The 24,480-nt window shown below is 45.7% G+C and overlaps 1 protein-coding gene across 1 annotated transcript in view; it reads left to right on the plus strand.

Annotated features, from left to right (window-relative positions):
• Positions 1-14,664: 14,664 nt before the first annotated feature.
• RBBP8NL (RBBP8 N-terminal like) overlaps positions 14,665-24,480 on the plus strand; it is a 38,568-nt gene continuing 28,752 nt past the window's right edge. The window contains exon 1 of the mRNA XM_083447417.1: positions 14,665-14,834. The gene's annotated coding sequence lies outside the window, so the exon portion shown is untranslated. The remainder of the gene's footprint in view (positions 14,835-24,480) is intronic.

The following is a 24,480-nucleotide window of genomic DNA, read 5'->3' on the forward strand; positions in this document are numbered from 1 at the left end:
TATTCAGAAACCCATTAATAAGTAAGCCATTCATCTGATACCGGCAACAAATACTGTTTGCAAGTATTTGGCTGCGCAGCAATTCAATAACACCACTCCACCGTTATCTATCAATCGGGCAACACAAACATTTATGAAACTACATTTCTGAAGGCTTTTAAAGGTGTATTTAAAATGTGTTTGGCTTTGAAGCCTTATCTTTGCGAGCTCGCATACTCTGATAAAGGCCACCGTTGAGCTCCCTCTCGGGGAGCAGCTCAAATCCTGTCTGTGCCAAAGATATTTCATTCTCCGAGGTCGAAATGCCTGCAGCTCACATGCAATGGAAAGCGGATTTTACAAAGGCTCTCCTGCAAGGGCACATGGTTCACTGAACCGTATATCATCTGTGCAATGGACTCCTGTTATCACTTTGCAGTGCAGCCCCTGGGCTTGTAGCAAGGGATGAAAGCTTGGTGGATCGGGCGAGCGTTTTCCGAAAGCTTGTTTGCTGCAGCATCCGCTTGTATCTGTTTATTTTCTGAGGTTTCGTATTTATTCTCCTGCATAGCTGTCAACTTACAGATTTGAAAATAAGGGACCAGCAGCCTCGAAAATAAAGGAATCAGCAACCAAAATAAGGGATCAACAATTACTTTGCTAAAATACATATTTTGTTGCGTGCAAATGGCTTTAGATACCTATTAGGTCCATAAATTACCATATAGCATATATTCAAAAAACAGCAACAATTTGTTGTTGACAAAGCACAGCTGGACATAGAAAGGGCCCCATTACCTTCAGTGGCTTATTTAAGGGACATCATCAATAAGGGACAGCAGCGGGACATGGCGCTGGGATAAGGGAGTGTCCCGCCAAATAAGGGACGCTTGACAACTATGTTCTTCTGCCAGATGCGTCTCAGAGAGGCTTATGGAAAACAAAACACAGACCACACAACTGAAACATCTCAAAAACAGGCGTCGCAAGGACACTTTCAATCCTGTACATGTCTACTCAGAAGTAAGTCCTATTAAGTCCACTGGGGTTTACATCTAGGCAAATGGGCCCTGGATTACAGCTTTAAAAGCACTTTAAAACAGCAGTGCTTTAAAAATAAAAGAGCAGCCCTGCTGGGGAAGGACAATGGCCTGTCTAGTCAAGCATCCTGTTCTAAGAGTTGTTGTTGTTGTTGTTGTTGTTGTTGTTGTTGTTGTTGTTTTATTGAAATGAATTCAATTATAAAGAAATAAAGTGATACAGAGAAAAAAGGGGGAGGGAAGTGTGTGTGGGGGGAGAACAAAGATATGGATAAGAATATATATATACACACACACACACACACACACACACACACATCCAATGTAATATACTCTCATACATTCTTATATAATTTGATATAGTGTTATTGTCCTAATACATATGTAGATATTAATAGCCTACTACATTAATATATGACAAGGGATGCAGGGAGCGCTGTGGGTTAAACCACAGAGCCTAGGACTTCGAATCCCCACAATGGGGTGAGCTCCCGTTGCTTGGTCCCTGCTCCTGCCAACCTAGCAACCTTTACCTTTACCTTACATTAATATCTGCATCCCTTTCTAAGAGTGGCATACGCCTCATCTGTCCCGGCAAAACTGGGACATTCCATTTTTTCAGAAGTACAGGTTTTTCCAAAATATGGATTTCAAAGAATTGTTGGGGTTCCAGTTTGCCTATTGTTTTAGAAGTTCTGAATTTGGTCAGTTCGCCTGTAAAGGGGAAGTGAATCAAATTTCTCCCTCACCCCTTCTCACAACTTGCCACATTCATTTTTTTACAAATAGATTGTATAAATCATATTCCAGCTAAACCACCCATTGCCCTACCTAACCCCAGACACACAGGAGCTGGTTCTGATCATTCATTGATGAGAAACGTACACTTCGCTCACTGCCAATGTTCTCTGTTATTTCTCCACATTTCCCAGGGATGAAGTTGCAGGGTTTGGGGGCTGCAGCCTGAATAGCATTAAGCCCTGTCCATTTTACAGATGAAAAACTGAGGCCAAGAGTGAGATGGAAAACCTGTGGCCTGCCAGATAGACTACAGATCCCATAGGGTTGCCATATTTCAAAAAGTGAAAATCCAGACACAAAAGTTATTGACCTTTTTAAGGCAAAGTTGCTGAGCTTTTTTTCCCACCAAAATATTGAGGCTGCCATTTGCCTGGTATTTCCCAGACATTGCAGTGATTTCTGCCGTATTCCAGCTGTGTCCGGGAATTCCGGGTGTATGGCAACCCTAGATCCCATCATCTCTAACCCATGTGTTATAAGAATTTAAGGTCTCATATATAAAAATTATCTATACGGGCTCTTGGATACCCCACAAGGGGAAAAGAGCAGGTTTTGTTTACAACACGTTTGTTTGCAAATATTTCTATACCACCAAACATTCACACACACACACACACACACACACACACACACATCAAGGCCGTGAACAACTTCAAACCATCACTAAAACGACATCAGTTGTTAATACAGTACATTAATATTCATGTAGTTATTATTATTTAATTAACTGAATTAGTAAATGATAGATTCAGATTTCTGCAAGTAGATTTGAATTTGTATTTGCTAATTATATGTGGGCGTGGGGTTATTGGTTTGCTTTCTTTTCTTTTTTGTTATGTATTTTCTGTTCTCGGTTTGTATTTTTATGTTGTGAACCACCCTATGAAGCAGCCCTGTTTAGGGAAGTTTTTAATGACCGATGTTTTAATGTATTTTTAATCTTTGGTTGGAAGCCGCCCAGAGTGGCTGGGGAAATAAATAATAAATTATTATTACTAATTGGATGGAGGGAGGTATACAATTTTTAATAATAATAATAATAATAATAATAATAATAATAATAATAATAATAGAAAATGTTTTTAAAATCCATCTCTCCACCCTCCCAGATCCATTTCAGCTTCTAGGACTGATTCGAATGTTACAGGTTGCAAATTTATTAAAATGAAGGGCCACACACAGATACACAGTTGACCTGAATACAGTGGTGCCTCGCAAGATGAAATTAATTTGTTCCGCGAGTTTTTTCGTTGTACGAGTTTTTTCGTCTTGCGAAGCACCACTGCATTTAAACACTGACAACGGCGGGGAGGGGCGGGGAGAAGCAGGACAGCTGCCGCAGCCGGTACCTCAGACTCGCCCGCGCGTTGTGGCCACCGCGCGACGCGGCTGCTGGAGGGCGGCGGGGCTCAGGAGCGCGACTCGGCGGAACCGCCACCAGGGAGAGAGAGGCGCTGGCGGCAACGGCTCTCTGAGGGGAGCGCGCGAGGGGGGTGGGCAGCGGCGCGAGGCACCAACCGTCAGCGGGAAGGTGGGAGGGAGCCAGAGGAGCGGGGAAGCGAGCGTGCGTGCGTGCAGTGCGTGTCGCCATGACACGAGAGGCAGGGCCATTTTGTCTAGCAGCAAGCCCATAGGGAAATCCGTCTTGCGAAGCACCTCAGAAAACGAAAAACTCTTTCGTCTTGCGAGTTTTTCGTCTTCCGAGGCATTCGTCTTGCGAGGTACCACTGTACCTGCATTCATTCATTCATTCATTCATTCCTTTCTTCCTTCCCAAACCATGGGGCACAATTTGTCTGAACATACACTCTTCCTGATAAGCCTTCGACAGACTTCAGAACAAATTGTCCCGTTCACAATGGAAAGCTTTCTTTATTATTGTTTGAGGGAAAGGAGAGAAGGATCGATAGGCAAATAATAAAATAAGGCATAGGCAATGGATCATGTGACCCTTCAGGGAAAAGTGCCTGTTGTCAGACACACCTAAGCAATCCAAATGGGTACTTACCTGCCAAGTGAGGCAGTGGTTTTAAAAGTTCACCTTGAGTTTCTGTTTACATATTCATTGATTTCCAGAATTACAGGCATCGGCTACATTTGCTGACAGATAAGAAAGGCTGGAACATGAACAGAAGGCAAAAATGAGGAGACCCCCAAGGTTATCCTTTAGCTCGTACACAGAGGGGAGGGGGAACCCAGCCTGCCAGCATAGAAGGAAATGATTATGCTCCCTTTGCACAATCAATTTCCCCTTATTACACCTGTGTTAACAACCACCAAGCAAACTCAAGAGGAGGGCACTAGTTAACCTTAGACCTCTGTAGTAATGCGATTTTTGTGGGAGTTTCTCCGTGGCAAAAACATAGGCTGTTCCTGTTGCCCGGCGCCAGATTTGTTTATTTTTAATCCTGCGGGTCTCTGTGTGAAACGTGGCAGAACCTGTAGGACAGCAGCAGGGAGATTCCAGCCCCTGCAGGTCAATATTGGACTGCCAGGGGTCCAATTTGGCCCACAAAGCCACCTGTCAATCAGCAGGCACCACAGTGAGGCCAACAAATAGGCAGTGCTGGGGTTCAGCTCTGCCTTCGCTGCTCCCAACCGGGAACCGACATGTCTTCTTCTTCTTCTTTGGCAATCACTTGTAGCCTAGTAAGATTGTCTTCCATGAATACGGTTTTAACAGTGAGTCCATAAGAGACTGTGGAGGCCAATTCTGGATCCACAAGTCCTTCCACAGTGGGGATATAGGTTTCCAGGCAGGCGTTGGTGAGGGTTTGCCAAACGTGCCTTCCTCTTAGCATGTTTCACCCTTTCGTCTTGAGTTCGAGCGTCTTCAAAGTGCACAACACCTTTAGTAAAGGCTGTCCTCCAATTGGAGCACTTTGCAGGCCAGTGTTTCCCAGTTGTCAGTGTTTATACTACTTTTTTTTTTTAGATTTGCCTTGAGAGAGAGTCTTTAAACCTCTTCTGTTGACCACCAGCATTACGCTTTCCATTTTTAAGTTCACAGTAGAGTAGTTGCTTTGGAAGCCGATAATCAGGCATTTGAACATCATGACCAGCCCAATGAAATTGATGTTGAAGAATCTTTGCTTTGACACTGGTGATCTTTGCTTCTTCCAGTACACTGGCATTACAGTGGTACTTCGGGTTAAGAACTTAATTCGTTCCAGAGGTCTGTTCTTAACCTGAAACTGTTCTTAACCTGAGGTACCACTTTAGCTAATGGGGCCTCCCACAGCCGCCGTGCCACCGGAGCACAATTTCTGTTCTCATCCTGAACCAAAGTTCTTAACCTGAGGTACTATTTCTGGTTAAGCCGAGTCTGTAACCTGAAGTGTCTGTAACCTGAAGCATCTGTAACTCGATGTACCACTGTAGTTCACCTGTCTTCCCAAGGCATGTGTACAATTTTTCAGAGATACCATTGATGGAATCTTTTGAGGAGTTGGAGATGAGGTTTTAAGTTGTCCATGTTTCACATGCATACAGTAAGGTTGGTAGTACAATAGCTCTACAAACAAGCATTTTGGACTGTTCAGTGCCAGACTGCCAAATAGCCAGAGTAGGATCCCCACAACAAATAAAATAGTTCCATGGAGCTCCACAAGAGGGTGCCAGGTTCATGGCCCTGCCAGCTACAGCTTGGCCCTTCTGTCTTCCCAGTTGCTCCATTCTGCTGCTTCCACAGTCATCCATGGCTCCACATGGGTCTCTTAAGCCAGAATAATAATAATAACAATAATAATAATATACCAGTATTTGTACCCCGCCCATCTGACTGGGTTGCCCCAGCCACTCAGGGCAACATGCATAAAAAACATACATAAAGCATTAAACCTTAAGAAGCTTCCCTCTTCAGGGCTCCTTCAGATGTCTTCTAAAGGTTATATAGTTACTCAGTCTGAGAATGCAAAGCTCACAATAGGTAGGAGTCATGCAGGGAGGGTGGGCACATCAAATGGCCACAGATTATCCAAAGATTCTAAGTAGGTCTCAATGAAGAAAGGAGAGGAGAACAGCCTTGACCACAGAAAACCTCTTTCATTAGGGTTACAGCTCAAAGTCCCTAAGACACTCTTCCCCAAACAACAACCCCAGACCATTCAACATTCCTCTGATGAAAATAGGTTGTTGTTGTTTAGTCGTATCCGACTCTTCGCGACCCCATGGACCAGAGCACGCCAGGCACTCCTGTCTTCCACTGCCACCCGCAGTTTGGTCAAACTCATGCTGGTAGCTTCGAGAACACTGTCCAACCATCTCGTCCTCTGTTGTCCCCTTCTCCTTGTGCCCTCCATCTTTCCCAACATCAGGGTCGTTTCCAGGGAGTCTTCTCTTCTCAAGAGGTGGCCAAAGTACTGGAGCCTCAGCTTCACGATCTGTCCTTCCAGTGACCACTCAGAGCTGATTTCCTTCAGAATGGATAGGTTTGATCTTCTTGCAGTCCATAGGACTCTCAAGAGTCTCCTCCAGCACCATAATTCAAAAGCATCAATTCTTCGGCGATCAGCCTTCTTTATGGTCCAGCTCTCACTTCTCTTCTTCTATGAAAATAGGTACGTCCTATATAGTAATAATAATAATAATAATAATAATAATAATAATAATAATAATAATAATAATTTTGCCCCACCCATCTGACTGGGTTGCCCCAGCCACCCTGGGCAGCTTCCAACATATATCAAAACATAAACATTTTTTTAAAAAACTTCCTTATGCAGGGCTGCCTTTCATTGTCTTCTAAAGGTGGTATGGTTACTGATCTCCTTGGTTCAGGGGTCACATAACACATGCAAAGTGTACACTGTGCGAGGAATTCCCCTCCCTCTCCAAACCAGCCCCCCATGAGCTCTGTGTAGAACAAACATCAGGAGTAACTGAACTCTACAGCGCACAATTAAAAATGTAGAATGGGGCTTTTTTTTGGCAGGGCGAGGGACATCTATAAGTGCACAGTGGCTCCCGTTCCTCGCCTTTGCTCTATTTCCATGACTGCAATGCCTTGACTTCTCTTTTTGTGCAATGCTAACACACCTTCTCCTCTCCGGGGCCCTGTTGAAATGTGCTGCAAGGACCAAACATTTGCAATTCCAACCCGCTCGGAAGCTGATGAGCAGCCTCTGGTGGACAGTAGTGCATAGGCAATGCAATGAGTAATTCATCTTTGCATTCGTTCCAAGAATATTCTTGTGCTCAAAGTAGGGCTGCAAATGTAGAGGCTTAGTGGGGTGATCTGCATATGGTCACACTCTGCAGAGCCAAATCTTATTGGGGAGGGGGGGATACATTAAGGAATGTTGGAAAAGAGGTAGTTAAAATACATCCAAGATGCTAGGAAGCAGCATAAGTAGGCACAATTTCCTGAAAAATATAGAGATCAGTCCCTGAAGAATTTTGCACCTAAAATCCCAGTGTCAGAAATCCATATCATGCTATCAGTTTCATAATTTTGACCTGGCAATATACAGTAGTACCTCAGGTTAGGTACTTAATTCGTTTCGGAAGTCCGTACTTAACCTGAAACTGTTCTTAACCTGAAGCACCACATTAGCTAATGGGGCCTCCTGCTGCTGCCGCGCCGCCAGAGCACGATTTCTGTCCTCATCCTGAAGCAAAGTTCATAACCTGAACACTATTTCTGGGTTAGTGGAGTCTGTAACCTGAAGCGTATGTAACCTGAAGTGTATGTAACCTGTGGTACCACTGTACAGTGGAAGCTCGGGTTGAGAACGTGATCCGTGTGGGAGGCACGTTCGCAACCCGCAGCATTCGCAACCTGCAGCGCCGCTTCTGCGCACTCTGCGCACACACGGGTTCAGATGAGTGCTTCTGCGCATGTGCAAAGCGCGATTTAGCTCTTCTACTCATGCGTGACCGCAGAAATCCGGAAGTAACCAATTCCGGTACTTCCGGGTTTCGGCGCGTCCGTAACCCGGAAAAACGCAACCTGGAGCGTCTGTAACCCAAGGTATGACTGTATTGTGAAGCACGATGTTTGTGTGTGATACGGAAGGGGGGGTATGTCTTCTTCACCTTCTTCTTCGCTACAATATATCCATTTATTTCCAATTTTCAATGTCAAAAGGGACTAAAATCTATAAAATTCATAGAAAATCAACGTGCCAATTTGCTCAATTTCTCTAGGACTCCATGACACTTCCCCTGTCCTCCATAATCCCTCAAACAAGGTGTCAAGACCCTAATCCTGTCAAATCACTCTGCCAAGCCTTTCCTCTGGGCAATGCCAGGTGGCAGACTATGCATACATGGACCATTGTCTTCTCATCACCGGTACTCAGGATGTGCTTATCTGCGCATATCTCCAGCTCTGCATATTCCCCCCTCCCTCCTCTATATGTTAATCCTGTGTAACCCAACCTCTTCTTAATATATTCATGATGTAATCTGTGTAACCCAACCTCTTCTTAATGTATTCATGATGTAACTGGGATGTATTTTGCACTGTATTCTGGGACATGGAGGGAAGTTTCAAAAGTTCATGTCACCCCTTTCTCACTGTTCAATCTCGCCTTGAAGCTGTTGCGCAATAAACTTGGATCTTCTGCAGTTTGCTCCTGTCTCCGGCTGAACTCATTTTCCTCCACAGGGACCCGCGGACTTAGTCCGACGAGCTGGGTGGCAGAGCAGCCTCGCACCCAGATTTTACCGTAACATGTGCTATGCAAAAATCATCGTGTGGGGAAAACCATGAAGCCAGCCAATGCTTCTCTCAGTTCTTGCAGCCCTTGCTAACTCTCCTGGCTTAGCTTTCTCCTGCCACTTACAGGGGGCATCAAATCATGATGCCGGAGAAACTGTGAAGCCAACCAAAACCTCTACATAGCTGCATCTTTATTTCAGACTTCTTGATATATTGGTAAATATTGCAATGTTTAGCTGGTGATGTATTGCAGTGTTGAAAACCAGCTCTCGCCCCGCTCTAATCAGGAGCAAGGAACCCATGGCTCTCCAAAGGTGGTTGGACTCCACTTCCCATCAGCCCCAACCAGCATGGCCAACAGAGGGGATCATGGGAATTGTTGTCCAACAAGATCAGAGGCACCCAACTATAGAACTGCCTTCCCTTAGAGCTACAACCAGCGTCAGTGGTACTGTGGTAACTTGGTTCTCAAACTTAATCTGTTCCAAAAGTCCGTTCCATAACCAAAGTGTTCCAAAACCAAGGCGTGCTTTGTGCTTTCCCATAGAAAGTAATGCAAAATGGATTAGTCCGTTCCAGACTTTTGAAAACAACCCCTAAAACAGCAATTTAACATGAATTTTACTATCTAACAAGACCATTGATCCATAAAACCAAAGCAATAAACAATGTACTGCAGTCACACAATCAATCAATCAGTAGCTGAACTGGGTTCCACACAGTCACAAAAACAAAACAAAAAGAGCCGTAAAAACAAATACGCAAAATAAATAGCAAAAACAGACAGATCTCAGTGTAAGACTCAAAATGGAAGCGTAACACTCAAAACAGAGCACATTCAGCTTCCAAAAAAGGTTAGCAAACCAGAACACTTACTTCCAGGTTTGCAGTGTTTGGGTTCCAAGTTGTTTGAGTACCAAGGCGTTTGAGAACCAAGGTACCACTGTATTAGGTTTTAGGTGTCTGTTTTGGGTAGTTAGACCAACCTCTTTACTCAAGCCTTTGGGGAAAGTTGACCTGACAAAGCTGAACAGTAAATTAATTGATGGGTGTTAACCTGGAGAAGAGGAGGTTAAGGGGTGATATGATAGCCATGTTCAAATATATAAAAGGATGTCATATAGAGGAGGGAGAAAGGTTGTTTCTGCTGCTCCAGAGAAGCGGACACGGAGCAATGGATCCAAACTACAAGAAAGAAGATTCCACCTAAACATTAGGAAGAACTTCCTGACAGTAAGAGCTGTTCGACAGTGGAATTTGCTGCCAAGGCGTGTGGTGGAGTCTCCTTCTTTGGAGGTCTTTAAGCAGAGGCTTGACAACCATATGTCAGGAGTGCTCTGATGGTGTTTCCTGCTTGGCAGGGGGTTGGACTCGATGGCCCTTGTGGTCTCTTCCAACTCTATGATTCTATGATTCTAAGTTAACTGCTTAAAAGTGATATTTAGTGTTTTGAATTTTTTTTTTTATATCTGTGTTGTAGATTGCCCTGGGATCACAAGTGATAAAAAGTGGTTTGGAATTTGAATGAACATATAACAAAAGGCAGCTTTCCTTGGAAAGGAGACCTTCTAGGCAATTCAGCCTCATTAACTCTCTCCTGTCCACACCCCCCCAATCTTCCAACAATACGTTCAAACATGATGTTCCCACAAAAAAACAAACATGCAAACAAAAATAAATCTGATTGTCCAAAATGTTCTCAGATATTAGAGTACAAAGAAACCCAAAACAAATCATGTTCGTCCCATGACTTCAGTAACTGGTTATAAGTGAGTAGCCTCACCTCAATAGCCTCATCTGTAAAATGGGTATAAAAACGATGAGACTCACTGTTTCCTTGCAGAATAGAAAAAAAGGTGTTGAAAAACGTAATGTGCACAGAGGAAAGCTACATGAAGGGAGGGGGAATGCTCCCCCAGAAAAGACCATTTGCCCAATGAAAAACATTGCTTTGTGGGAGGGCAGGTTTCTGAGTGGAGCAGCTAAACATCGCCCCAAAGAATTTTGGCAATATTTTTGGACCCGCCATGAGGGCTGCCCAAAAGATTCCAACACTTTAGAAACTCAGAAACTTTACTTTTTCTCCCTCACTATGTTCATTTCCTTTTTGAGAAACTCTTCAGAGGCCGGACTGCTAACCATTTGGACAGATCTCCCTGAAGAACATCAGCAGTCAGGTGACTATCTGACTGTTTACGAATCTACTGCTTACATAAGGTTTATGTGCAGTAACAGTGAGGGATAGTTGTTCCTCGCTATCCTGTAGAACTGGCTGATGTGAGCACAATGAAATGTGAAAGCCAAGGTCCTTACATCAGAGTGTTGCATAAGGATCAGCTGGAGATTCCACTGCAATGTTTCATAAAGTATATATAGAAGCACAGTGAACGGTTAGCTCTACAACAGGCACACTTGATGTCAAAGAGCCTTCACGGTTAGACCTATATTTAGGATTCATGCAAGCTTCGTCCAAGCACAGAGTTTGGAACTAAGTACAAAATTTGCCAGCCCAGGCTTCGGATTTCTTTTAAAACAATAACAATCAAGTTTCTAGCCCTTATGATGGGGTTTAATGGGTGTGGGCTACTCCTGGTGAAATTTCAAAAGGCAGATAGATACATCCAGTGCTAGTTCTACTCAGAGCAGATACACTGAAATTAATGAAACTAAGTTGGCAAAGTCCATTAACGACAGCGGGTCTACTCTGAGTAGGTCTAGCATTGACAGTGGAAACAAGAAATGAACAATTGCATGGTCGGGCCAGGCTACAGAAACCTCTGGAAGTTACCATCAAGTTGTAAAGGTGATGACCAGTGTTTGTAGTTTATTGCAAACATCAGATGTTCAAAGCTCCATCACCTCATTCTGAGTTCTGGGCATGCAGTCCTCCATTCTCTGTGTCCACATTACTTCTTTAGACCCTCTCCTTCAAAAAAATGCCTATTCCAAAGATCCACATTTTTCCAATGTGCCAGAAAAATCTAGCTGTCAAGTGTGGATTTCAGAATTCCACACCTCAGTGAAGCCTAGCTTGTAGCTCTGGTACCAAATCAGCTTGGATAGCTCAGTTGGCTAGAGCACAGTGCTGACAATGCTAAGGTTGCAGGTTTGATCCCCATATGGGACAGCTGCATATTCCTGCATTTCAGAGGGTTGGACTAGATGATCCCCAAAGTCTGGTTCTAAGAAAGCGTGTGTTCTTCTACCCAGTGATGAAAGAGGACGGGAACAGGCAAGGACAGAGTAACAGCCGATCATTATGGGAGTTAACATGCAAATCCACTTTGATCACTGACTCTTCAAGTCAAACAGGTACATCAGTATTTATTATAAATCAGGCACTCAGTTGCAACTGAAATTCCTAGAAGAGATTCAGAAGTGGTTAAATTAGGACTGTGCTTTCTGATTTTGGTTTCCAGGGCAAAAGTAGTGCTTCCATGCCCTCTTAAACGGTTGGCTCTCCTCAAAAACCCTCCAATATACGATATATACGATATATGCAATATACAATATCTTTATTGTCATTGTCCCTTGCGGAACAATGAAATATAAAACTACATAAGAACTACATAAAACTACCACAAAACTACATAAAACTACTACAAAACTACATAAAACATTCAAAACCCCCTAAAAACTCTAAAACTCCATTTTAAAATACACTATACTACAGAGACCCCTTATGCTGTGTTTAGAACCAGAATTGCATTAGCGTAGAAACTGTTTTTCAGGCGGCTAGTCCTGGCCTTTATAACCCATCTGTTCACACCCATTGTTTCCCCGAATATGCTGCTATGCCCCTGCCAATCCCCCCCCCACACACTTTTTAGGGGTGCTTTCCCCTTAATGATCCCAGCCAACCAGGGATCAAGTAGTAAATGCAATGACATCACAGTCAGATTTGACAGCTTTTTGACATCACCAAGGGCGAACTGCGACTGATTTACATTGAGAGCAAACCTGCCTAGAGTGATACCCTGGCAGTTCTTATCGAATAAAAAAGGTAAAGGACCCCTGACAGTTAAGCCCAGTTGCAGACAATTCTGGGGTTGCGGCATTCATCTCACTTTACAGGCCGAGGGAGCCGGCATTTGCCCGCAGACAGTTTTTCCAGGTCTTGTGGCCAGCATGACTAAGCTGCTTCTGGTGAAACAAGAGCAGCGCACATAAACGCCATTTACCTTCCTGCCAGAGAGGTACCTATTTATCTACTTGCACTTTTTGGCATGCTTTCGAACTGCTAGGTTGGCAGGAGCTGGGACTGAGCAATGGAAGCTCACCCCATTGCGGGGATTCAAACCACCGACCTTCTGAATGGCAAGCCCAAGAGGCTTAGTGGTTTAGACCACAACACCTTCCTTGTGTAGCAACCCATGAAAGACCATTAAAAGCAAGGGGTGCGTTTCCATCTTAACGTTGCTGAATATCACCTTTCCTAGCTCAGCCCAAGTTTAAAGACAGGCATCGGGAGTTTTACAGCAAACCATTTAGTGGGCGTTTGAGGCTGAGCGCATGCTGTAGCTTTGAAACACATTAAAAACACACCATATACCTCAAAGAAACTTGGGTGCCATAGTTTGTGAAGGGTTGCTGGGAAGTGTGACTCTGTGAGGCAGCGGTTCTCAACCTGTGGGTCCCCAGATGTTGTTGGACTACAACGCTCATCATCCCTAAACTCTGGCCTTGCTAGCTGGGTGATGGGAGTTGTAGTTCAACAACATCTGGGGACCCACAGGTTGAGAAAGGCTGCTGAGGGGTAAACAAATTACAGTGCCCATAATTCTTTGAGGGGGATGTGGGTGGCTGTGTGGGTTAAACTACAGAGCCTAGGGCTTGCCGATCAGAAGGTCAGCAGTTCGAATCCCCGCAACGGGGTGAGCTCCCATTGCTCGGTCCCAGCTCCTGCCAACCTAGCAGTTCAAAAGCACGTCAAAGTGCAAGTAGATAAATAGGTACCGCTCCAGTGGGAAGGTAAACAGCGTTTCCGTGCACTGCTCTGGTTCGCCAGAAGTGGCTTAGTCATGCTGGCCACAGGAAGCTGTACGCCGGCTTCCTCGGCCAATAAAGCGAGATGAGCGCCGCAACCCCAGAGTCGTCCACGACTGGACCTAATGGTCAGGGGTCCCTTTACCTTTAATTCTTTGAAGGAAATAGTGTGTTTGATATGTGCTTTGAAGGTATATTGTGCATGCAGCCTGACTCTCTAAATCAGAGGTTGGAAGATTGTGGTCCTGGAAGATGCTGCTGAGGTACAGTTAGCCTCAACACTGACCATTGGCCATACCGGATGGGGCTGATGGGATCTGGAGTCCAACAACATCTGAGGGGCCCAGATTCAAACTCAGAGGAGCAGTCACTACTTGCTCCTGGTACACCAGAAACAGCAGGATCTGCATAAGAGAAGAAGAAAAGCCCTGAGAGATGGAGGGAGATGGAGCCCAGAAACGATGACAACTGGAAGCCTTTTTGCCACAGCCACGTTTGGTATCACTTCAGAATGTGGCAAACTTTCAATACTCAAATTCAATTTGGAAGTGTTGAGGCAAACTGTTCTTTTTTTAAAAAAAAAAACAAGAACACAGTAAACTTTCCTCGTTCTGAATCAGCATGATCAACATCAGTCCCTTTTCTTTCCCCAAATGAGGAAATGTTTGCTTGAGAATTTTAATGTCCTCCGATTTGTAGCTGCCCAAAGAACAATAGCATGGAATCTGTTCTCAGCAATAGAAGATCAAATGTCAAACTAAACACGCAACGACCCTCCCTTGTAGGCGAGCTGACGAGACGTGAGAAATTAAGAGCCGACCCAAGTGGTTAGGCATGTTTTGGGGGGGGGAGGTTTGTTCCCCACCCGCCACCTGTGGAAGCTACAATTCTGTAAAAGGAAACGAAAAATTTCCCATCTTAATAGTAGATGCCTTATTGGGGGAGGGAGCTGTTTTGTTCCTGTGATTGACTGACTTTGACCAACTAGACCGAGCTGTAATTATGGGAAAACAATCAAATCTCTATGTGGAGTTGGTGGCAAACCTGTGTGGCCACTTCTTTGTGTTATAGCAGAACCTGTTTAGCAGCTTCAGTACCAGTGAACCTCCTTTCTGCTGCTGGGTTAAAGAAACGCAAACCTGTACAGCAAGTTTGACCGAAATGCAAAAAAAAAAAAAAAAAGTGTCTTATTGTCTGTGCAAATTTACCCACATTGCTCTCTCCTATCTCTGCCGTGTTCACAACCTCTCTTTTTGTTTCTCTGTCATCATGACTAGATAGAGCGACAAAGTCACAGGTATCAAGGTGGGAAGGGGAGGGGGAGAAAGAGAGAGAAGACTGATGAAGAGACGCTCCAGTCTGATGTGAGTATTTGCTATTGCACTTGAGAAATGGTTTTATCTAGTGACTTCCCTTGCTAGCATAGCATATGGCTTGGGGGGGGGGGGACCCAGAACCGATGCTGGCATTGTGCCCATGTAATGCAAACGGATCCAGGAACTGAGGCTAATGTGTGTTCCACAAGGCACAGGCCCTTGAAAATGAAATCTTGGTTTCGTTACCTTCTTGGATGGTCAATATATGCTAGATTTGTCTGAGTGGTTCTGTAGAGGTTCGAGAGATATTCGAAATCTGCCAGTATCCAACGTTGCTCATTGGTTTTGTCTATCTGTTCTTGTACAATGTTATGACCTATCTGTCCGGCTGTCCACCGTTGGAAACAGGATAGTGGTCTAGGTGGGTCAATCTGCCCCTGCAAGGTGATTTCTTCCTTTCTTATTTCTTGCATATGTTTGGAGCACAGATATTCCCTGATCATGCTAAGGCGATCTTGCCCCTTTTAAGGCAATCTGGCCCCGAACTGCTTACTGGTTTTCTCATTCTGCTGGGAAACGGATACAAAAGTCTGCATACTTTTAAATGAGTGGAAGTCGGCATTGAAAACAATATTGCACATCCTATACTGTGTGTCTGTAAACGAGGCAAAGTACGGGTGTGATGGAATGAGCCTTGCATGAAACCAAGAGTCCATCTCCTCTTGCGTGCTTTTTCATAGAGTTGTCAGTCAGCCAGAGGCTTCCAAGAAGCCCACAATAGGGCTCAAAGGCAACTGTCCCCCTCTCATTATTCCTCTGTCCCAGCAACAAAGGTATACGGCCTCTGAACTTGGGAGCTTCATTGATGACCAAATAACCAACTAATAGCCAAAAAAAAAAAAAAAATCCCTTTCTGCCCAAAGGATAAAGTGTTCAAGCATTAACATGAACAATCTGTTTCAGTCAAAATCAATTCTGATTTAATTTTTAGATCTCAGAGTTTCTGTAGCTCAGCTAACATGTGGCGGGGAGTAAGGGTTTTTTGAGTGCTGAGCTCTTGGGGAAGATGCCTTTATCAGACTCAAAGCACCTGCTTTTTTAAAAAAAATCATGGGAGGGGTTATAGCTCACTGGTGAAATGCATATTTTGCTTTCCAAAGGTCCCAGGTTCTGCCCCAGGTATCTTCAGGTAGAGCCGGGAAAGATACCTGGGCAGGTGTTGCCATTCAGTGTAGACGAGTGTTTCTCAAACTTGGGTCCCCAGATTTTGTTGGACTACAACTCCCATCATCCCTGACCGCTGGTCCTGCTAGCTATGGATGATGGGAGTTGTAGTCCAACAACAGCTGGAGACCCAAGTTTGAGAAACACTGGCACTGTAGACCATATTGCACTACACGGAGCAATGGACTGATTTGATATAAGGCAGCTTCCTATGTGGAAAGGTTGTAGATCAGTGGTAGGGCCCTTGCTTTGAGTGCAGAAGGTCTCAGGTTCAATTCTTAGCATCTCCATGGAGAGAAGAGAAGACCTCTCTCTAAAATTCTGACTTTGGCATGTCAGCTAACCTGTGTGCTCGATATCGTAAACCAAAGCTGTGATGAACAGGATTGTTGCAAATCCATACCGGGAGAGGCTGTTCCTTGCAACCTATTTCGTTCTGTGCAGAAATAGCCGCGTCCCCAGTCAGCTGAAACTTCATTCATGGGCAGAAGGGCATGAGTCTTCAGCCAATCAGGATATGCCAAGCATCTGAAGCTGCCTTAGGTGGTGCAATGGGTCAGCGCCTCTGGTTGCTAACCAGAAGGCTGGTGGTTCGAGCCCAGCCAGGGATGACTGGGCAGGAATCTTGTTTTGCTTTTTTAAAAAATATGTTTTTTTTTAAAAAAGGAGTCCTGCTAACATGTAGAATAAGAGAACAAGAAGAACGTAAGTTTAAAGAAGATATTTCTTGGATATATATGGAAGAGAACTGTGTTTATTTGAAAACGTCGGCAGCATTAAGATAAATTTAACAGTGTAAATAAGTTTTGATGGATGTAATAATGGAATACTGAACGGCTTAGTTTATATAAAATATGCAGGGATTTATGTCTTGTAAAATGAACCATGGAAAGAGAAGAAGGGAAGTCAGTGATATTTTAAGGTTGTTTAAATGAATATTCTAAAATGTAAACTAGAAAATTTAATAAAAATTATGGGGGGGGGAGATTCCTTAATTGCGCAGGGTTGGACTAGATGACTCTCAGAGTCCCTTCCAACTTTATTCTATGGTTCTAAGTCAGACCACTGGTCCATCTAGCCCAGTTCTGTCTACACTGACAGTCAGCAGCTCTCCAAGAATTCAGGCAAGGCTCTTTCCTGATCTGCTACCCAAGGGCCTTTTTAGTGGATGCAGCACTGTGAGTTAAACCACAGAGCCTAGGGCTTGCCGATCAGAAGGTCAGCGGTTCGAATCCCCGCGACGGGGTGAGCTCCCGTTGCTCGGTCCCTGCTCCTGCCCACCTAACAGTTTGAAAGCATACCAGTGCAAGTAGATAAATAGGTACCTCTCTGGTGGGAAGGTAAACGGCTCCCATTGCTCGGTCCCTGCTCCTGCCCACCTAGCAGTTCAAAAACACGCCAAAGTGCAAGTAGATAAATAGGTACCGCTCCGGCGGGAAGGTAAACGGCATTTCCGTGCACTGCTCTGGTTCGCCAGAAGCGGCTTAGTCATGCTGGCCACATGACACGGAAGCTGTATGCCGGCTCCCTTGGCCTATAGAGCGAGATCAGCTCCACAACCCCAGAGTCGGCCACAACTGGACCTAATAGTCAGGGGTCCCTTTACCTTTACCTTTTACCTAGCCAACCAAACCATCCACACATAAAGCGCAGGCTCCATACTGGAGCTAAAGACACACACACCCAGTAGCAACTCATTTTCAGAGGCCGACTTTATACCATTTAGCTGCCATGGTCATGACAGTGAAACCATGCCCTTTGTTTTGAGGAAGGTGGTGCAGAGGCAGTGCGGTGTAGTGGTTAGAATGTTGGACTAGGACCTGGGAGACCAGGGTTCAATTCCCCATTCAGCCACAAAGCTGGCTGGGTGACCTAGGGCCAGTCGCCCTCCTTCCCCAGCCGAAACCACCTGATCGCCAAGTTTAGATCCTTGGATGATAGCTCAGTTGGTAGAGCAGGATTCTCTTGGGGTCGTGGGTTCGAGCCCCACATCGGGCGAAAGATTCCTGCATTGCAGGGGATTGGACTTGTGGCTGGTCCCTTCCAACTCTGCCATTCTATGATTCTGTGACCCACCCTGTCCATCTTCATCAGGGCTTGGTTTCAGAAGCAACCGGTCCTGCCGCATTGTGAGTGAGCATGAGTTTTTGGGATGAGGAGGCGGTGGCTCTTGTTGCTTACTCTGGTTTTGAGACTGGCCCTGCAGCTTTCTCTCTCCATCTTGCCTGCCTGGATATCGTTAAGGCAAAAGGGTTGCCCTAGCGCTATAGGCAGTGCCGAGAAAGAGAAAATGCACTGGGTGGGGACCCACGAAATGAGGCCGGTAGTCTCTGCTCTACCTGCTGGGTGACTACTTGGTGCAAGCTGCCTGGATCAACTGCCTCCGTGATGGTGTTGCAGCCAGCTAGCCATCTGCAGTGAGGCAGCTAACGCACAAAGCAAGCCACATGCCATTAACCTCCTTTGCCCGTCCTCTTCACAAATAGTGTCAGCGCCAACAAAACACCGGTAGGTATAGGAATTGGGCAGCGGAGAGATTCATTTTCCATTGGCATTTAAAGGTGAATCTGTCAAATTCTCACCTCCTGCAACCGAAACACAACCACCCTTCGAATTTCGCACTTACCCCAATTTTGCAAACATTGTTTGCCAAAATGTACGGCTTGGGGGGGGGGGAATGTGCATCGCCATGAACATATTGATGAAAATAGCATACAAAGGCACTGCAAATTGCTTGCAGAAATGTGTCCATCAGTCTAAACTACGTACACAAATGTCTTATTGGGAGAAATTCCCACTAAAATGCTGGTGAGTTCTCATGAGAGTTTTTTGGGCTTTTTTAATCAGAAGAACTGAATTTAAGATTGACGGGGGGGAAATGATTAAGATTAACATTCAAAAAACCCTGACCTCCAAGCAGGACTTATTTATTTATCAAAAGTTACATGTGCAGCTAATTAAACTTGCTTCCAAATACTGTAATGCTGTAGTGCTAAAATGAGAAGTATCAACTAGCACAGGATTAGGGGGGTTGTTTTTCAAGTAACAGTATCTTTTTAAAAAAATAATAATAACTGTGCAACATTCAGAAATGCCACTAGTCCTCAGTGTGCCAAAATGTGTTGTATTGGTGCCAGGGAGTGCTGAATGTTTTCCAGTACACTAGGGAAGCTCGAAGCAGCAAATAATTCTGATTGCCTTGCTAGAAATGCAGATTGTAGACAATTTGAGAAGGAGGATGTGTCTACATTTGTGCAAGTCTTTCAAACAGCTACAGACTAGGCAGGCACTACTGCCCCGTTCACAAAAACAAACCCAGCAGGGTAAACATTGATGCCCCGGGGTGTGATCCCACACTGCTGTGGTGTTCATTTTATTTATTATTGCATTTAGTGTAGTGGTTAGGAGCGGTAGACTCGTAATCTGATGAACCGGGTTCGCGTCTCCGCTCCTCCACATGCAGTTGCTGGGTGACCTTGGGCCAGTCACACTTTTCTGAAGTCTCTCAGCCCCACTCACCTCACAGAGTGTTTGTTGTGGGGGAGGAAGGGAAAGGAGAATGTTAGCCACTTTGAGACTCCTTCGGGTAGTGATAAAGCGGGATATCAAATCCAAACTCTTCTTCTTCTTTATGTCCTCCATGTGCAATACGCGGGTCTCCCCCTTCCCATCCTCACAACAACCCTGTGAGGTAGGTTAGGCAGAGAGCTAGGCCACTCAACACTAAACATCAGGGGGGAACTTTCTGGAGATAAGAGCTGTTTGACTACCTTGGACTCCCCTTCCTTGGAGGTCTTCAAGCAAAGGATGGATGGCCGTCTGTCAGGGATGCTTTCGTTTCCTGCATTGCAGGGGGTTGGACTGGATGACCCTCAGGGTCCCTTCCAACTCTACAATTCTATGATTCTACCCCCTGAGCTTCACGGCTGAGGATGGGCTTGAACCCTGGTCTCCCAGGTCCTAGTCCAAGACTCTAACCACTGCAGGGAACAAGGGACGTGGATGGTCTCTGTCTCCTATTATCAACCAGGCAGGTAAGAAGCTGGTCCTGTCCGTGTGAGTCACACCTATACCATAGTGTCCCTGGGATAGCACAGTGTGAAAGTGGTTCACATACCCCAGTGGGAAGAGGGCCTTGATATGTATTCAGCCTCAGCTCTGGATCCTGCTAAACCAGAATCACTTGCGGTTGTAGCTTCTTCATTTGCATAGTCACAGAGCCAGGTTGCTTTGGCAAGCCTGCGACTTTCCTGTTTAAAAAGCCATTATTACTGGTCTTGTTCCACTGTTACTCTTCCTCCACAATTCATGTCCTTATTGTCAATTAAAGGTGGTTGTGAACATTGAAGCCTGTTGGGTGTTTTGTGCAAGAACAGTCCTTTTTGATCTTGCTTTTCCCCTTTCTGCACAAAATCTCAGTTGGTTTATGTAAGAGGAGTAATAATGTGCTATACATGTGGATTCCAAATCAGGTCAAGTTAAAATAGAATGTAGACATATGTGCCAAGCAGTAACATCCCAATAAAAGTATAATGAACAAATTAAAGCATGCAAAATGAAAAGAAGGGGGGAAAGCCATTATTAATAGCTCCTAGAGAGCCACTAGGTGGAATACTTACTTGCCCATTCCCCCAACCCTCGAAAAACAGCCAGAAAGATAAGGAAGAGCTCAGAATATCCCTATGCTATTCACACAGTCCATGTTTAAAAATAACATACCACTGGGGCACTGAAGACTTTCCAACATTTCTCAGATGAAAATAGGGAGACCTTGAGCCAATTGCAACCTCTCCACTGAACCTACCTTACAGGATTGTGTACAACGCCTTCCACAGATAAATGGAATGAAGTAAGATTTTAGCTGTAAGCTGCCTTAAGTCCCTGTCAGGGAAATAATAATAATAATAATAATAATAATAATAGAAACTGTGAGAATGATCAGGAACAAACCAGGGAGTAAATCGTATTGAACTCAGTGGCACTTAAAGGTAAAGGGACCCCTGACCATTAGGTCCAGTCGTGACCGACTCTGGGGTTGCAGCGCTCATCTCGCTTTATTGGCCGAGGGAGCCGGCATACAGCTTCCAGGTCATGTGGCCAGCATGACTAAGCCGCTTCTGGCAAACCAGAGCAACACATGGAAACGCCGTTTACCTTCCCGCCGGAGCGGTACCTATTTATCTACTTGCACTTTGGCGTGTTTTCGAACTGCTAGGTGGGCAGGAGCAGGGACCGAGCAACGGGAGCTCACCCCGTTGTGGGGATTCAAACCACCGACCTACTGATTGGCAAGTCCTAGGCTCTGTGGTTTAACCCACAGCGCCACCCACGTCCCACAGTGGGACTTAGTGCTGAGTAAAAATGCTTAGGATTCCAGTATAAGGCTTCACAGCCTTCACCCAGTTACCTGGTAGCAAGCTCCATTGAAAAATTAACTCCCCACATTTTCTAAGAAATGGCTGGCTACTGCAATGTTGCAATTAAAGAATTTAAAGTGGTTTGGTGACCTTTTCCTCCAGAATTATTGGAAGGGCTTCTCCATTTCCTTCATTTGGCGTAAGGCTTTTATTTTCCATATAAACAGAACTCCGGTTTTTTGCATCTACACCCACCCCACTTTTAATTGCTCTGCGAGACATGGGAGGAAGTCGGGGGGAGGAAAACTGGGACACTCCAGGATCAAATCAGAAACCAGGAAGCTTCTGTAATTCTGGGACTGTCCCTGGAAAATCTTGGAGGGTCTGGCCCTGTGGGCCTTGCAACATTAGGGGTGATTTCAGAGATGGAGCAGAGATTTGCCCACCTTAAAACCAGACTGTGCCAGCTGCCCCCATAAAGCAGCATGATTTGCCAATGTGCGCAGCAGCAAATGTTTGTCTCCATGGAGTGGTCAGAGATTTTTTTGCCTGCACAGGAAGTTTCAGATAAAAGCAAATGAACTAGCTGGGCTGGTATTTTGGTTCCGGATTTTTTTCTTTCTTTCTGGTCAGTTGGCAAGCCTAAGGAGCTTGTAAATAAAAAATGCACCCTTTATTTGTCGAGGGCAGCGAAAGGATCGTGTGTCAAAACTGGAACTTGCAGTTCTGTGTTCATTTGATTAAGCCACACCTCAGCCGCCTCTGCCCTCCAGGCAACCTGCGGCAGGGCATGGACGGTGGCATAGCCAGGAACCATTTCTTCCTGAGCTGTCACTGCATGCAAGACACGCCACAATGCATGTGCACACGTTTTGATACAGCTCACCTGGCGTACAGAGATTTGCACAACCCTTCCGAGGCACGGAGGACTTAATCTGAGCCAGAGTTCATGGTTAAGGGCTTAAGGACCCATTTTGCATGCTGAGACTCAGCCCTGGGCTAGCTTGGCCCTGCGACCATGAGTGCCCAGTGCCGTGGATGCCATGCAGCATGCATGGCCCTGGCACTGAAATTTGTGAGTGATCGGCCCCTTCATAGGGAATTTTGTGGGTGCTCGGGCACCCAGGGCCCCAGAGAGTTGGCCCCTACAGCTCTGGGGAAAACATGCAGGAAGACTAAAGGGGAGAGAGCTTTTCTGCCACTTTGGAAATACAGTGGTACCTCGGGTTACATACGCTTTAGGTTGCAGACTCCGCTAACCCAGAAATAGTACCTCGGGTTAAGAACTTTGCTTCAGGAGGAGAACAGAAATCATGCTCCGGCGGCGCAGCAGCAGCAGGAGGCCCCATTAGCTAAAGTGATGCTTCAGGTTAAGAACAGTTTCAGGTTAAGAACGGACCTCTGGAACAAATTAAATACTTAACCTGAGTTACCACTGTAGAGTGAATGATAGTTTGGATGGTGATGGACTGTCTCTGTTCTAAGAATGTACAGTACTCATACCCTCCAAGTATACAGATTTTCCAGGGGGCAGTCCTGGAATTACAAACGCCACCCCAGCTTCTGATCTGATCCCAGAATATCCCTATTTCCCCTGCCGGTGCTGCCAAACTCAGTGAGGAAGATGAGCTGGCGCTGGTCTTGAGCGATGGCAGGGGCAATGGCGGCTGCAAGATAGCACCCCGTTGCCTCCCCATGGCCACCATTGCCAGCCTCCTCCGTTGGGCATCTCATAGCAGCTGCTGGGAGGACGTTGCCACTGAGTCTCAACCCCAGATGACGCGCCAACTCTGAGGGGCAGGCAGAGGGCCGGGCTTGCCCTGGGTGGAAAGAAAGGGGGAGCGGATCAAAGTGTAAGGAGTCTTGATTTTTTCTTTTTAAAAAGATGTCCACGTCTAATCTAGCCCCTCTCTAAAACTTATTTATTGGTGTGCATTTTTCTACCCAAGGATAAAATAAAATTGAGATGAAGGGGTTTTCTCAGGACAGTGGAGGATGTGTGAGCTGTGTCCCGTTGATGTAGTAGTGGGGACACGTGGATAGGAAGTACTCTGCATGGGGATGGGGGGGGGGAGTCAAGGAGGGTGTCAGGCTTTGGGGAATCAGCTTCCTCCCCCATGGCAGTAAATGAGAAGATCAAATGAAGGTACCATCTTACCAATTCGATTCTTTAATAATCACAGTGAGAGAGAGAAGAGCACGTCTCCCTAGAAATGGCGGTGTTCCCAATTAAGGCTCAGTCCCCCCTTCTGTCCCTATCAATCTATGTCACTCCAACATTTTGCAATCTGAGCTTGTACCCTCTGCGCTTTCTGTTCTAACACTTTCTCTGTGTCTTTGGAGAAAGGGGTGAATGCTATCCAGAGACTGTGAATCAATCTGTTAACTCTCTCTCTTCCAGTGTTTCTTCTCCTAGCTGTTCCCCATCCAGTGTTTCCCAGCTACTGCCTTCCAAACTGTGCCCCTCTGCAAACCACTGCTCCAAAGCTATACTGTCCTCCTGCTCCTGGGAAGATTCAGGATCAGGGGGAGGGGGTGGCTCCCACCATTCCTCCTCAGTGCAGCCCTCCTCAGCATGGTCCCTGACAGTCAGTTGGGGGGCAGCGGTGTAGTGTTGGTTGCCGCTGTAGTGACCCCACCAGAGCAAAGTGGAGCTGCGCTGAGCCCCCTGCCAGCCTGAGCAGAGCAGAGCCCAGCTGGTTGACGTAGCCCTTGGCGGGCAGAGAGGAGGACCGGTCTGGGCCACACTGGGGCACCTGCATGGGGGGCACCTGGTTCACCCTCCCTCAAAAATTGACTGACACACACATACACAATGCTCTAGAGAGTTAGGAAACTCCCAGAATGGTATTTTGGAGGCAAGTAGAGCAAGTGGGTGTGAGACGCGGGTGGTGCTGTGGGTTAAACCACAGAGCCTAGGACTTGCAGATCAGAAGGTCGGTGGTTCGAATCCCCGTGACAGGGTGAGCTCCCATTTCTCAGTCCGTGCTCCTGCCAACCTAGCAGTTTGAAAGCACGTCAAAGTACACATAGATAAATAGGTACCACTCCAGCGGGAAGGTAAACAGCGTTTCCGTGCGCTGCTCTGGTTCTCCAGAAGCGGCTTAGTCATG

The sequence above is a fragment of the Podarcis tiliguerta genome (assembly GCF_965153285.1).
Source record: "Podarcis tiliguerta genome assembly, chromosome: 6".
Lineage (NCBI taxonomy): Eukaryota > Metazoa > Chordata > Lepidosauria > Squamata > Lacertidae > Podarcis > Podarcis tiliguerta.